The 9,146-nt window shown below is 40.0% G+C and overlaps 1 long non-coding RNA gene across 1 annotated transcript; it reads right to left on the bottom strand.

Moving 5' to 3' along the window:
- Positions 1-4,848: 4,848 nt before the first annotated feature.
- LOC137260158 (uncharacterized) lies at positions 4,849-7,157 on the bottom strand. The gene is made up of 2 exons (XR_010954736.1): positions 7,022-7,157; positions 4,849-6,741 (listed from the first exon to the last, which is right to left on the bottom strand). It is a non-coding gene; the product is annotated as an uncharacterized lncRNA (long non-coding RNA).
- Between the last annotated feature and the right edge of the window lie 1,989 nt (positions 7,158-9,146).

Raw genomic sequence — 9,146 nt, 5'->3', positions numbered from 1 at the left:
CTGCCCGCCTCCTCGCCTCAGTACGTGTGTCTAACATACATATACTGAGAAAAAGAAAAAAGGGATCGCATAATATTTCAGATTTAAATCACGTCAAACATATGGACGTAATTTATTCTTTTCACTTTAGGTAAAGAAAGGCAGTATCGAGTGTGCTCTCGCAACTTCCAGTAAGTGTCCTCATTGTATATTTGTTGGTCTGAGAATAAGGTGGAATACGTTATTTCTTTCTGAACCCTCTGAAAAGTGATCGTTATGCGAGATATACACTCGTGCGGCACAGGATTTACCTACGTCCCTGCAATTACACGGACACGTAGACCATCTCATATCCTACACGATGGTGTAAGTCTAATTACATATAATCAAGCGGTTTGAAACAAATAGTCACTCATAAGTATATTTTCCAACATTCATGTTAGATGGTACTGCTGTTAGAATTTTAGGAGAAGCCAAATTCGAGGGTGATATTATTTTCCATCATGACTTTGCTTTTCGTCCTCACATAACATACTCAATGAGCAAATGTCAGAGGGCTGTCTACATCCTACAATTTCTTTCAAATTTAAAGTATTTGGAGGGTATAAAAGAAAATAAAAAGCTTTACAGTGTTTCTAAAGAGAAGTGTAAAAATAATTGCAATTTGAATTCTCCCCAAAATAAATGCTATCCCTAGATAGACTGGTGCCATTCAGATGGAATATTCATGAGTGCATCGTTGAATACCCAAAACACAGGACGGTAGGTTGTAGAAGTTATTTCGTCACAGAACAGCCGGCAGCCCGGCAATTCTAGCTTGTGTCGTGTCAAAAATATACTCAACCTCGCTGGACCACCGCGCTTTCACAAATATTCCAGCAATGTCAAGGCACGGATCTCCAGAAACTCCCTTTGCACACTGTACCAATGTGTGCAACGGAACCCGGACCTTCGGCCGAAGGGGCGAATGCTTTAACCACTAGACCAACCCACTGCTCCAGCAATGTTTTGAAGCCACGCTAGTGTCACGTGTTGAAGTCACCATACTGTACCACAGTGCATCCAAACTACAGAAACATGACCAGATAAGGAACAAATATCACATGCATTCATGTATTTCAGCAGAGGCTAAGATACAAACGGTTCCTGTTAGGTGTTCACGTGAAGAATTTACGATATTTGGGAAGGTGGCGAATATGGGCAAAATGTATCTTTACAGATGGTTTGGGGAATGCTTAGAATGGCCGCAGTTGCTGCCGACAGAAGGGTCTCTACAGAGCGTCGGAGAAAGATCGTCATATTATCTATCACTGGTTTGTCTGAACCAATCAGTTTGGATGGCGAATTGTGGGTGGATGTGGAGGTAGAAAGGTGAGGTGTAATATCTGCCATGAATGCTGGGATACGTGTGAACATCAGACCTGTCTTTTATGCGCGGGAGCGTGCGGACGTCCTGTATGCGTGCTTACATGAGTGCTTACTGCCTGGTACCCCTGAGGCACGGTTAACCACCGATATAATCATGATATCATGCTGCGCTTTGTTTTTGTTTGATCTGTAAGTAATAAAAGGAACCAGGTGATATTCTGGACATTGTATACGAACGTGTTAGATTCAAAGGCGTGAAACGGACATAAATATGACAACCGACGGATGGATGGACGGACAGACGGCAGACATCTCTTACAACTTAGTTGTATTCCAGAATAAAATAACTTGAGAGGATGGGGTATGGGGGTTTGGGATGGGACACTTTGTGTCCCCAGCAGTACACACTGGGACCGGAAGATACTGGACAGACTCGAGTCAACTGCATCGTGTTTGTCATTACATCCAGTTTGTGGCGGCTGTGAAAAAGACTGTTGGCCACTGAAGCACCACACAAACATGCGAAAATAAGTGAAAAACAGACGTTTGCATGGTTTCGTGTAATTGGCCCCGAACTCAAAGACCCATGCTGTCACGAGATGGGCTCGCTACTGACTGCGCCAGTCAACTGTGATGATGCTGTTATTTATAATGATTACTGTATTGTCTGGTCCAGACTCGCTTACTTATAAACCGCCGCCATATACTCAATGTGGCCTAAAACTAAGCTCACTCTTATTTGTACTTAAAGTCTTCTGGAGAATCGCGGAGAAAATGCCACATTATTTACGTTTGATATTGTGTGTGTGAGCACGAACAAATGACGGATGGGCTGTATATTAGTGGTGTTATTAAATGCTGATGTTGAGAAAAGATGTCAGTGTCGTTAGCGTCAGTCGCCGCAGAGGTTAGGTCGGCTTGTGCTTGCACATACAACAGAGGACAGAATCCAACCCACGTCTGCAATAATTTGCCGTGTCTAGATTGGCTGGGGATCTTTGGGATTTACTTTAATATATTGGCTTGGAGACACATAATTGTATTTGTTTTGTTTGTTGTTTTTCAAAGAAAAGCCCCAAAAGATAAAACAACAACCTTTATTCTGGTGTTCTTTACTGCATGTACACTGTGGAATAGTGAAGTGGTGCTGAGAATGTTTTGAAATGTCGGTGGTATTGTGGTGGCTAAGGAAGTCAAGAGGTGTACGAGACAGGTAATCAGGTTGTGGTGATCCCCGTATCTGAATGTTGGCAGAGTATGGGTACCCGATGGGATAAGGCATATGACTATTGACCTCTAACGGCTTGACAGAAACTTTAGGTTATCCAGAGTAATAATGTGCATCAATTTGGATATGCATGTATATTATCTGGTATATTGGTGTATTCGTATTATCTGGCATATGTCAGGAACAATATTTCAACGTCGAAACTGGGTTGGGGTGTTTTTCTTGCAAGAAATGACAAATGATTAAAATCATATTTAGATTTATCATTCCGAATTTCATTTCATGAGTCAGTGTTATCAACTGTCCAGAGAGTTCCTCAATTACATCCCAGGACAAATTACTTGGTAAATGTGACATGAGCAGTTCTTCACATGGACGATCTCATTGTGGAATAAACTACCTTCAGTGGCAAGACCTTGTATTTCATTATCAAAATTGAAATGGGGTCACCTGTACTGTCCTAACTCTATTACACATCTCAGTATACTACATACTACCAGCAGATTAAGTTACGATCGGTGCACAGTAGCGTTATTGTACTGATCGATGAGGTGCAGGTGGTAACTAGAGCAAAAATGTTCTTTATTTCATAGTGTTCATTATAAAATCAGCAGTTGAATAATTATGTTTAAAACCCATAAGGATGTCTGTGGTAGTAATTGTGTGACTACATTATCTATTCTTTAAATTAGACTTCACTGCAGACCTAGCTTGCATCTAAAACACCATGAAGGTGCAAGTCATTTTCTTTCGTGTTTTTGTATTATCAATATTATTATTGTATAGTCCCTTTTTATAAACTGACGGCTGCTGGTTGGGTGTGTGGGTTGGGGAGTGGTGTTCTGAATATGGATGCGGAATTCACAGCTTGTGCTATTACACCTAAACCCTTCCTGGGCGGACAGTGGGAGTAGCTTAGTGGTTAGACCTTTCGCTCGTCATGCCAAAGACTGTTTTGAATGCCTTCAGCAACAATCAAAACTGTTTTCTGGATGACAACCTAACTCACTCTCTCTTTCAGGAAAAGTTTTCCTTCATGTAATTGCTGAACCAAGAGTGAGATTTAAGACATAATTAACAGATGATGTAGGATTTCAAATATAGCAGTAGTTGTGAGACATTCACACCTTATTTGTACGATAGGGAAGAGTCTAGAATGTTTGTTTTATAAACATGACAAAATATATTTAGAATTTCCGGAGTGATCGAGTGACTTAAAATTTAACCTCAAATCGGCAATATTGCCTTCATAACATGTCAATAGCATTTTAACAGTTGTGAAACGTATTTAAAATATTTTGCTATAAAAAGTAATCGCAGATTTAGCACCAAAAAAAATATGGAAATGTTTTGAAAATTATATGTTATATGGCGATTTATTTACAATAAAATGACTAATGGGAAATAAAAGTGTTGATTACAAAATAGCAATATTTGGGACGCTCTGAAACCAAGCTACTGCATCACTGAGCCGGGAGCGCTCGGCCGACTGCAACCCCGTGACGTCAGATCAGGCGATGATGACGTCATGACCATTGTACCTGAACCTTGGTGCAGTGGCCTGTAAGAGCGTCACTCAGTGCGACCAAATTCTAGACGACGTCTGCCAAAAAACTTGTAAATTTTGAAAGGCGTTTTCTGCCTAGCGTGTATGTATATGTCAAGACATTTGGACTTGGACAACTGCCATATTTTTTCTCGTAATGTTCGCGTATTAATATAGACACGGGTGTTTTGTCAAAGGCAGCTATATACTGAAAAAGAGTTATATTACGTTGCACGTTAGATCTCCCAAGTCACGTGATCAGCGCCATACTTGAGAACCGGCGAGGGGGTCACAGTGAGGTCATATTAAGTGGGGCATTTCATTTCACATTTCGAACATTGGTATCTTATGTAACATTTGTTTTTGTTGCAATAAGTAATGTTTAACAAGGACAAATGATAAAAACTCGTGTTCCACTGTAATTTCAGGGCTGCTGCATTTTCACCAAGTCTTTGTTTACAAATAAATAAATACAGCCTAGATCTAGTTGTCAGTGCTGGTAAGTGAAATAAATAAGTTTAATTTCATGTGCCAACAGAAGACTTGAGGGGTAGGTACACGAGGAATGTGTGTTTAAAGCCATATTTTCAAGTAAACTGGGGCATGATTTCTAGACTATTTCCAGTGTAAAAATCTGGCACCCGTGTACAGACATCGTAGTAAGTGTGCAAGCTTATTGACTCAACTCAAGAGATTAACTTTCAGGGCCAACAAACGCCACCAAACAAACATTTTAATGCTTTTATTTCTGAACTCCAATCCACCAATATGCAGTGTACTTACTAACATCATTTCCTTTGTTGAGAACTCTCCCATACCACGTACAGCTTCCATATATTTAGATCTCTCCCAGGAGAACATACGAATGTCAAACACACAACATGTCATTCTTTCCTGCTGTGTCCCTGCCTGTCATGACTATGTTTACAGTAAAGATTGGAATAATAAAAATGTTATATGTAATCTGACAGTGTAAATTTAATGGTGGCATATTGTTACTCATACCTGTATCTAACATGGATACCACAAAGAACACTTATTAGTCCATATATATGTGAACCCATAAGAAATATCAGAATTTTAGTAAACAGTAACCTTTGCTATAGATTCAGTCTACCTGCACTATGCTTAGGTTGCAACACATTTACTTAAGATATATATATACCGCTTGGCTGCTAATCGGGTACCACATACCCTGGTTCCCTAAACCTTGGTTCCCTAAACCTTGGTTCCTTAACCCTTAGATATCATACAAGTACAACACCCTTACCTTATATCGTCAGCCCTCAAATTCTATACAGGTGTCACAATGAATGGGTGCGTTACGCAGACCATCCGCCCCATGAAGACTATACTCCCTGATCATTTACACTATGTAGACCATTCACACTTTTGTCAAGGTATATCCCACATAGGTTATACACCCTTCAGATACTATGCACCCTGTTGTGACCATATATCCTGTATAGACCATCCACCCTACAAACACCATTCACCATACACAAAACTACACACAACTCCCCTTGAAGCTACACAAACCACCTTGAAGACATTGGAGCCGTTTAGAAACTGTATTACCAATTCACTATATGGGTGGAGTATGGTGTGTGTGGTCACTCTGAAGACTATCTAACCACCAGACCATTTACAGAAAATGATTATCTTGTAACTTCTTACAACCTGTTAAGAAAGGCTGTCATCTAGATCCACCCACAGCACATATATATATTTCTCTTCCATGTCAGTGTTGTGATTGTTTTGAAGTTATCCAGCATCACCTGCTGGTTATAAGAACAAACTAGAATAGGTTTGTCTCTGTGTTATGCAAGCCATTAGGTCTAACCTGTGTAGAATAGCTCATGATCTCAATCACTGAAATGACTGGTGCAGACTTACATAATGACATGATGTAGCTGGACTCATTACTAAGCGCAGAAAACAAACAGCCACACAGACAAATTGAATTAAAAGATGTTTAAAGGTAACTGAATAGTGGTTGGTATTTCAACATTGAATGTTTTGAATGCACCATCTTTTCGGTATATGGTTAAGTCAAACCTGCAAATCAAATCGACATCAAGCTTCACTTCAGGATATTTTGTGGAATCATAACCGTTTGGTTACCAGGTGTGGACTAGACAATCAAGTGATTAAAATGGTGAGTGCACCCTCTACACTAACATGACCATTAAGCTTGCTATGATGTATGCAGAAGTGTACCTAACCCTAACACAAACCCCGACTCTACTCCTAGGTATAGTTTTGTTTAGAACCGACATAATCAGGTGTGGACTAGACAATCAAGTGATTGATATGAAAGACTGCACCCTGTGAGCTTACTCTACCCTTGCTGTGTTCTGCCATGAAATGTGACAAGTGTGGACAAGAAGCCCCTTCAGTGAAAATATATGGGTCATTTTATAAACGTATAGAGCCACACTATACAGACATTATATGAAAATAAAAACTGCACATTGAGTTTGTGGAACCAGAATCATCACCAACACGTGATGTCTGTCATACATATGTGACACATTGAGGCAGCATCCCACATTTTTTATTCAGCCTTAACATACTGTATGTCATCATTACTGCTACCATGTCTCCTCAAGGTTCAGTTCTGAAATTAAACAAAAAGAGTATGAAACAAATAACTGTTTCCTGTGATAAATGAGCAGAGTCATTTACTTTTTTCGTAGCTGACCTAGAAACATCCAACAGTCTATAATTAGTAAAGAAACATTATTCATGAAAAAGGCCTAGTGTCTTACATACAAAGAATACAAACATGAGTCACTCACTAATTCCACGGTAGCAATCGGAACACATGACGCTGACCATAGACATCTCATGATAAGATAGCACTGTTATTGTTTTCTCTTTCATTCTGATCCACTCACCCCTTTCCGTAAACTGTTGCGGCAACACACTGTCACTAACAGTGCTGCCCGCTCGCCTCAGTGATTCTGACATACATATACTGAGAGAAAGAAAAAAGGGATTGCATTAAATTTCAGATTTTAATCATGTCAAACATAAGAGACTTGATTTGTTGTTTTCTGATTACGTAAAGAAAAGCAGTTTGGAGTATGTCCCCCAGTGTCAGTGTCCTAATTGTATAGGTATGTATTTTGGTCTGGGAATAGATGGGATCCTGCAATTTTTCATTTCCTTCAGCATAATTATATCGGGACCCTCTGAAAGGTGATCGCTGTATGAGATATGCACTTGTGCAGCACTGGATTTACCTACGCCCTAGACATTACACAGAAACATGGACCATTTCATATATCCTAACTGATGGTGTAAAGTTTAATTACATATAATTAACGAGTTTGAAAGAATAGTCACTCATAATTACATTTTTCCGACATTCATGTTAGATGGTACTGCTGTCAACATTTTAAGCCAAATTCAAGGGTAATATTTTCCATCATCACTTTGCACTTCGTCCCCACATGACACACTCAGAAAGCAAATGTTAGTGGGCTGTTTATCAAGTTGATCAAATTTAAAGTATGTAGAGAGGATTGAATAAACACCTCTAAGTATAATAATAATTGTCATTTGATTTTTCCAAATTTAAATGCTCTCTTAACCCAAATGCACAGACTGGTGCCATCTAGATGGAATATTCATGAGTGCAGCCTGAAATATCAACAGCCATATAACTCATTCGTCATAGGGCATCCCTCAGCCAGCAATTCAAGGATGTGTTGTGATAGAAATACACACAATAAACATCCACAAACATCAGAATGTTTTCAAAATATCATGATTGTTCACTGACTATCACATATCTGTCAGCAAATAACCCGTATCTGTGTCTCTTGTGCCACTCTGGGTTAGAGCACACACGAACTTCGTAATACCAGCAGGGGCGTATTGCCTTCTTCATTTTTGGTTCGATGTTTATCCAGACGTCATCAATGAGGGGTAGTGTGACAGGGCATTTTGCCCATTTATCCACCAAACTATCTAAATCAATGCTATTTTCTATGGATCAACCAAGTTAGCAAACCTGACCATCAGATCCCATAAGATGTCTTTTACAACTGTCAGTTGTCTTTTAGGTTACTGAGATCAGGGCCCGCTTGCAAAGAGCAATCTTAGTTACAATCAATCTTAGGCCCCTACAATCAACTTTACAATGACCATACAATTGCCCTAATCCACTTGCACAAAGACGATCTTAAGACATCATGGATTTAAGATCGCGATCTTAACTAAGATCGCACTCTTCAACGTTGGACGTAGAAATTTCTTAAACTCGACTCCTGTCTACAGTTGTCTTCAAGTGTGCATAGCATGCAGCGCAAATACAACGTGGAACTGGTTACTGCACACAGATGACATTCCTTCTTTAATCGCACCTTGCAGATTTTTCATGACAACAAATATGAAAAAACAAACAAACAAAAGAAAAACCCAAACAACACCAACCCACAAATCTTTGAAGTAAATAATAACGTTGAAGGAAGCGATAACGTAGAATGATTACACGATGCCATTTAGAAAGTGGTCAAATGCAACATATGTCATATTTGGGATTTCACTTTCTTAGTAAAGTACAAATTCTAGTACTTTTTTTCGGTTGAGTCCCATCCGGGATTCGAACCCGCACCCTCAGAGTCAGGCACCTAATCGCCAGCACACAAAGTCAGCCGCCTAGCCCGCTCAGCCACCGCGACTTCCACAAAATGAAAGTCGGACAACTGGTAGTCTAGACTGCGTACTTTGTGTACCCCTCTGATGAGTGTAAATTGGCACGTGTAATCATAGCTTTCGGCCGTGGGAGCCGTGCCAATTTACACTCATCAGAGGGGTACACAAAGTACGCAGTCTAGACTACCAGTTGTCCGACTTTCATTTTGTGGAAGTCGCGGTGGCTGAGCGGGCTAGGCGGCTGACTTTGTGTGCTGGCGATTAGGTGCCTGACTCTGAGGGTGCGGGTTCGAATCCCGGATGGGACTCAACCGAAAAAAAGTACTAGAATTTGTACTTTACTAAGAAAGTGAAATCCCA

The sequence above is a fragment of the Haliotis asinina genome, chromosome 13, assembly GCF_037392515.1.
Source record: "Haliotis asinina isolate JCU_RB_2024 chromosome 13, JCU_Hal_asi_v2, whole genome shotgun sequence".
NCBI lineage: Eukaryota > Metazoa > Mollusca > Gastropoda > Lepetellida > Haliotidae > Haliotis > Haliotis asinina.
Note: the sequence above shows the minus strand (reverse complement) of the source record. Positions and strands in the feature narration are given on the sequence as shown.